Source organism: Oryctolagus cuniculus, chromosome 18, assembly GCF_051225735.1.
Source record: "Oryctolagus cuniculus isolate XC-2025 breed Fujian yellow rabbit chromosome 18, ASM5122573v1, whole genome shotgun sequence".
In the NCBI taxonomy this organism is placed as follows: domain Eukaryota; kingdom Metazoa; phylum Chordata; class Mammalia; order Lagomorpha; family Leporidae; genus Oryctolagus; species Oryctolagus cuniculus.
Window position 1 is genome coordinate 6,478,629 of NC_142884.1, and position 6,521 is coordinate 6,485,149.

Here is a 6,521-nt window from a genome sequence, read left to right on the forward strand (position 1 = left end):
GCAACACCGAGTGTGTCCTTAAGAGGGTTGGAACTGGGGCCAGTGCTGTGGGGTAGTGGGTAAAGACCCACCTGCAGTGCCAGCATCACATATGGGCATTGGTTCAGGTCCCAGCTGCTCCACATCCAATCCAGCTCACTGCTATGGCCTGGGAAGGTGATAGAGGATGCATTCCAAGACTTGGGCCATCCTCCACTGCATTCCCGGGCCACAGCTGAGAGCTGGGCTGGAAGAGGAGCAACCGGGACAGAATCCAGCACCCCGACAGGGACTAGAACCCCGTGTGCCGGTGCTGCAGGCAGAGGATTAGCCTATTGAGCCATGGCACTGGCCAATAACCCTTTTAAAAAAAAGAAAATTGGAAGCTTCCTAAGTGGAACCCTCTATACACTATCCCTGTGTTGTTTGTTTATTTGATTTTGACATATCTGTCTGCAATAATAACACCTTGATTATATTATCAAGTAGAGCATCTTTGTGAGTTCTTTCAGTCATTCTATTAAATCACTGGATTTGGGAGTAGCAGAAATCTTGACTTTGTAGTCAGCTGGTTGTGAGGGTGGCCTAAGGACTCCAGAACTGTGGCTTGGGTCTAAAATATGGACAATGTTGTGGAGGGCTGTGCTCCTAACATGGGAAATTTGGCTCAAGTACAAGTTACTGCAAAAAACTATAAGCTGTAAGAATCAGGTGTACATAAAAATTAACTGCTAGGAAATAGAAGTCCCTAAAGACATGGCAAAAGAAAATCTAGAAAAACCTGAAAATCTATTTTAGACTTCTACAAAACAATGAAATTTATTCAGACTCACAAGTAATTGGGAAATGAAAATATAAAGAGTTGAAATTTCTCTCCTATTTTCGAAACATGAAAGTTATATAAAACCAAATTTTGTTTAAATTTCACATGTTGATGGCCAAAAGGGTATCACTGTAGTTTTGTGGTAGGGCAACTTGCAAAACCTGTCAAATTATAAAATGTACCACTTTTGCTTCAAGTTGCTCAACCCAGAAGAACCCTCAGATATCTGCAGGAAGACAGCCTGCTTAGGGCAGCTATGGTGACCTTTTTATAACAGCAAAAAAGTACAAAGGACTTGTGTCTAAATTCAGGCCATGCTCTAATCACATATCCGGATTATTAGGCCATGTCTACTTTTTTCAAAAAGATTTTTATTTATTTCAAGGTCAAGTTAAAGAGACAGAGAGAGAGAGAGGGAAAGACAGACAGATTATCTTCCACCAGCTAGTTTGTCTCCCAAGTGGCTACAGCAGCGTGGGCTGGGCCCAGACTGAGCCAGGAGCCAAGTTCTTCCTGGTCTCCTTCATGGATACAGAGGCCCAAGCACTTGGGCCATCCACCACTGCCTTCCCAGGTACATTATCAGGGAGCTGGAATGGAAGAGGACCAGCATCCTGCACTTACTCTCACTGCAGAACTGAGGACAGTGAGTGATGATGGAGGATGTGACAGTGACGCGGATGTTTTACTTCTCAGTCCCGAATCTGCGGAACTGTCTGGAGTTCTAACACAAATCAGACATACATCATGGATACTTTGAATCAAAAAAAGTGTTAGCAGAACCAGAATTTGGCTTTAGCCTGAGTGACAAATATAAAGTTCTCTTCGTATATCTTGGTTGAATTATAAACATTTTTATCTAAAATACTTGCTGCATTAGAGTCCCTGGATAAACACCTAGGTCTTCAAAAGACAGATGGGCTGTAAACGATTTTGAGAACCTCTTTCTCTCAAAATTACTCAACAAAACACCCTGCATCGCTGACATCTGTCTCTGAACTTTTCCATGCTTGTCCTAATCATTAATATATTGGGCCGGAGAAACATCCGTTCACTTGTTTAGATTCAAACACACTGCGGAATAAGGGAAAGCAGGCGCCTCCTTTTCAACGCTCCTTTCTAAAATGTTCTAGATGTTTCTCGAAGTTGGTCCAGCACACCAAGGTTCTCCTATTCTGAACGTTCGCCTACAGTGAGCTGACACCACAGGCACACGGAAGCCCTTGGTCCAACCTCAGTGGCACCGCGAGACGCTGTCAGTCTCTGATCCATGCCCGAGTCTGAAGCCCTTCCCAGGATGATCCTTTTTGCAAGTTCAAGGCCACGGATCTCGGCGAGGCCGGATTTGAGGGAAATGGAGGTGCTGTGAGAAGGCCGGAGCAGCGGGCCATGCATCTGGTGGGACTTGTCACAGCGGGTTATCCAGGCCGAACACAGCCTCTCAGGCAAGAGACAATCACCAACCGAAAATGCGACTTCACCTAGGTAGCGGCCACTTTCCACTGCTCTGAAGGCGATGGCCAGAGGCGGGCACTGACGCTGGACTCACCTCAACCCAAAGTCGGCGTGGAGTCACCACAACATGGACCATCTTCTGGCGGTGCTGGCCCTCACAAACACAGCGAGGCAGCTGCAGTGATTTTAACGTCTGATGACTCCAGCATCTCTCGTGTGGAGAACTGGGGCTGCAAGGATAATAAGGAAAACTCGAATCCCACTCACTCCAGCACCAGGGTCGCTCAGCTTGATTCACTTCTGGTCCGGCTGGTGCTCTGGGTGGCACTGCATTATTGAAGACTCAGTAGTTTGCTCTTGGTGTCCATGAATCACCTACTTCATCCATTAACCATAGAGACCTATTGTACAGGAGAATTTGCTGGCACCAGCATAACAGCGCCGAATATGTTATTACTTGAAGGACTAATCTCCTTTTGTCTACCAGCTATCCGATCAGCTTCCATCATCATCTTAATTTGTCAGACTTTTGCCTTTGGGGCTTTAAGATGAGAGTTCTTCTTACTGTATTTGCTTTCTAGCTTTTAGTTTGAGTTTAAGTTAACTGTTTCTCATGATGATGAAGTTCTCAACAACTACATAGTGTCTCATGGCTTTCAGCTTCCTCACCTTTCTACATGTCTGCACAATGTTTCAGTTGCAAACAGACAGAGTCTTACTGAACTCAGCACCAACAATTACTGTCCCTGCTGCCCTTAGCCTTAGGCTTTCTCCCTAGGAAGATGATCTGTATGTATGGCTAGCCCTTGGTGCTTTCACCTTTCTTTCTCCATCTATTTGTTCCCCATGGCCTGGGTTTCCCACATAATGTAGAACAAAAATTGGCATCTAAACAAGAGCAGCTTTGGCTGTTTTCTGATAGAGGAGATTTCGGCTTCCTGAATAGATGTTGAAACATACCATAGTGTCAGAGCACTCAGTGTGTTCCCTCATGAGTTTTTGTCAGTTGGGACATTGCTGGAGTAGGTAAAGCTTTTCTCACTTGTGGCTTGCACCCTAACTCTGTTGTTGGAGAAAGGTCTTATATCATTTTATTAATTCCATCCATGGATCAGTTCACTGATGATAGAAAAGTTGGCCACCTGCCCCATTCCCACAGAAAGTAAAAGTCTGTGATTGGTCCAGGGAGGCAGGTATGGTGGGAACCATCTGTCAGTTTGTCATTGAGCCTGCATTTGTTTTCTCTGGTGGAAGAGCTCTTAAGGACTCTGCCTCTCTGATTCAGCCTTCATTTCCTGTCACACCTCCTACCAAGCTTCACACACCTAACGATAATGCATCTTCTTCACTATTTCTTGGCTAGCATCCTTTTTTTTTGTATTTTTTTTAACTTTTATTTAATGAATATAAGTTTCCAAAGTACGAATAATGGATTACTATGGCTTCCCCACCATACCGTCCCTCCCACCCACAACCCTCCCCTTTCCCACTCCCTCTCCCCTTCCATTCACATCAAGATTCATTTTCGATTATCTTAATATACAGAAGATCAGCTTAGTATACATTAAGTAAGGATTTCAACAGTTTGCTCCCACACAGAAACATAAAGTGAAAAATAATAGATGATTTTTTTAAATGATGATGAAATCAGAGCAGACCTATTGTCATGTTTAATCCCAGTGAGAGTCAAGTTGGGAGTTGATAGTTTCTTTTCTTTTCTTTTTTTTTTTTTTACAGAGGATCAGTTTAGTATGCATTAAGTAAAGATTTCAACAGTTTGCACCCCCATAGAAACACAAAGTGAAATATATTGTTTGAGTACTCGTTATAGCATTAATTCTCAATGTACAGCACATTAAGGACAGAGATCCTACATGAGGAGTAAGTGCACAGTGACTCCTGTTGTTGACTTTACCAATTGACACTCCTGTCTATGGCATCAGTAATCTCCCTATGCTCCAGTCATGAGTTTCCAAGGCTATGGAAGCCCTCTGAGTTCTCCGATTCTTATCTTGTTTAGACAAGGTCATAGTCAAAGTGGAGGTTCTCTCCTCCCTTCAGAGAAAGGTACCTCCTTCGATGAAGACCTGTTCTTTCCACTGGGATCTCACTCACAGAGATCTTTTGCCAGAGTGTCTTCTCTTTCCATGCCTGAAATACTCTCATGGGCTTTTCAGCCACATCGGAATGCCTTTAGGGCTGATTCTGAGGCCAGAGTGCTGTTTAGGACATCTGCCATTCTATGAGTCTGCTGAGTATCTCACTTCCCATGTTGGATCACTCTCCCCTTTATTTATTCTATCGGTTAGTGTTAGCAGGTACTAGACTTGCTTATGTGCACCCTTTGACTCTTAGTCCTTTCATTATGATCAATTGTGAACTGAAATTGATCACTTGGACTAGTGAGATGGCATTGGTACATGCCACCTTGATGGGATTAAATTGGAGGCCCCTGGTATGTTTCTAACTCTACCATTTGGGGCAAGTCAGCTTGAGCATGTCCCAAATTATATATCTCTTCCCTCTCTTATTCCTACTCTTATGTTTAACAGGGATCACATTTCAGTTAAATTTCAACACTTAAGAATAACTGTGTATTAATTACAGAATTAAACCAGTCATATTAAGTAGAACAGACAAAAAAACTACTAAGAGGGATAATGTATTAAGTTGTTCATTAACAGTCAGGGCTATGCTGATCAAGTCACCGTTTCCCATAGTGTCCATTCCACTTCAACAGGTTTCCTTTTTGGTGTTCAGTCAGTTGTCACCGATCAGGGAGAACATATGGTATTTGTCCCTTTGGGACTGGCTTATTTCACTCAGCATGATGTGTTCCAGATTCCTCCATTTTGTTGCAAATGACTGGATTTCATTGTTTCTTACTGCAGTATAGTATTCTAAAGAGTACATATCCCATAATTTCTTTATCCAGTCTACCGTTGATGGGCATTTAGGTTGGTTCCAGGTCTTAGCTATTGTGAATTGAGCTGCAATAAACATTAGGTTGCAGACCGCTTTTTTGTTTGCCAATTTTAATTCCTTTGGGTAAATTCCAAGGAGTGGGATGGCTGGGTCGAACGGTAGGGTTATCTTCAGGTTTCTGAGGAATCTCCAGACTGACTTCCATAGTGGCTTGACCAGTTTGCATTCCCACCAACAGTGGGTTAGTGTCCCTTTTTCCCCACATCCTCGCCAGCATCTGTTGTTGGTAGATTTGTGCATGTGAGCCATTCTAACCTGGGTGAGGTGGAACCTCATTGTGCTTTTGATTTGCATTTCCCTGATTGCTAATGACCTTGAACATTTTTTCATGTGCCTGTTGGCCATTTGGATTTCCTCTTTTGAAAAATGTCTATTGAGGTCCTTGGCCCATCTCTTAAGTGGGTTGTTGGTTTTGTTTTTGTGGAGTTTCTTGATCTCTTTGTAGATTCTGGTTATTAACCCTTTATCTGTTGCATAGTTTGCAAATATTTTTTCCCATTCTGTCGGTTGTCTCTTCACTCTCCTGACTGTTTCTTTTGCAGTACAGAAACTTCTCAATTTGATGCAATCCCAATAGTTAATTTTGGCTTTGACTGCCTGTGCCTCCCGGGTCTTTTCCAGAAACTCTTTGCCTGTGCCAATATCTTGAAGGGTTTCTCCAATGTTCTCTAGTAACTTGATGGTGTCAGGTCGTAGATTTAGGTCTTTAATCCATGTTGAGTGAATTTTTGTGTAAGGTGTAAGGTAGGGGTCTTGCTTCATGATTCTGCACGTGGAAATCCAATTTTCCCAGCACCATTTATTGAATAGACTGTCCTTGCTCCAGGAATTAGTTTTAGATCCTTGATCAAATATAAGTTGGCTGTAGATGTTTGGGTTGATTTCTGGTATTTCAATTCTGTTCCATTGGTCTATCCATCTGTTTCTGTACCAGTACCATGCTGTTTTGATTACAACTGCCCTGTAGTATGTCCTGAAATCTGGTATTGTGATGCCTCCGGCTTTGTTTTTGTTGTACAAGATTGCTTTAGCTATTCGAGGTCTCTTGTGCCTCCATATAAATTTCAGCACCAATTTTTCCAGATCTGAGAAGAAGGTCTTCGGTATCTTGATTGGTATTGCATTGAATTTATAAATTGCTTTTGGGAGAATGGACATTTTGATGATATTGATTCTTCCAATCCATGAGCATGGAAGATTTATCCATTTCTTGGTATCCTCTTCTATTTCTTTCTTTAAGGTTTTGTAATTTTCATCGTAGAGATCTTTAACGTCCTTG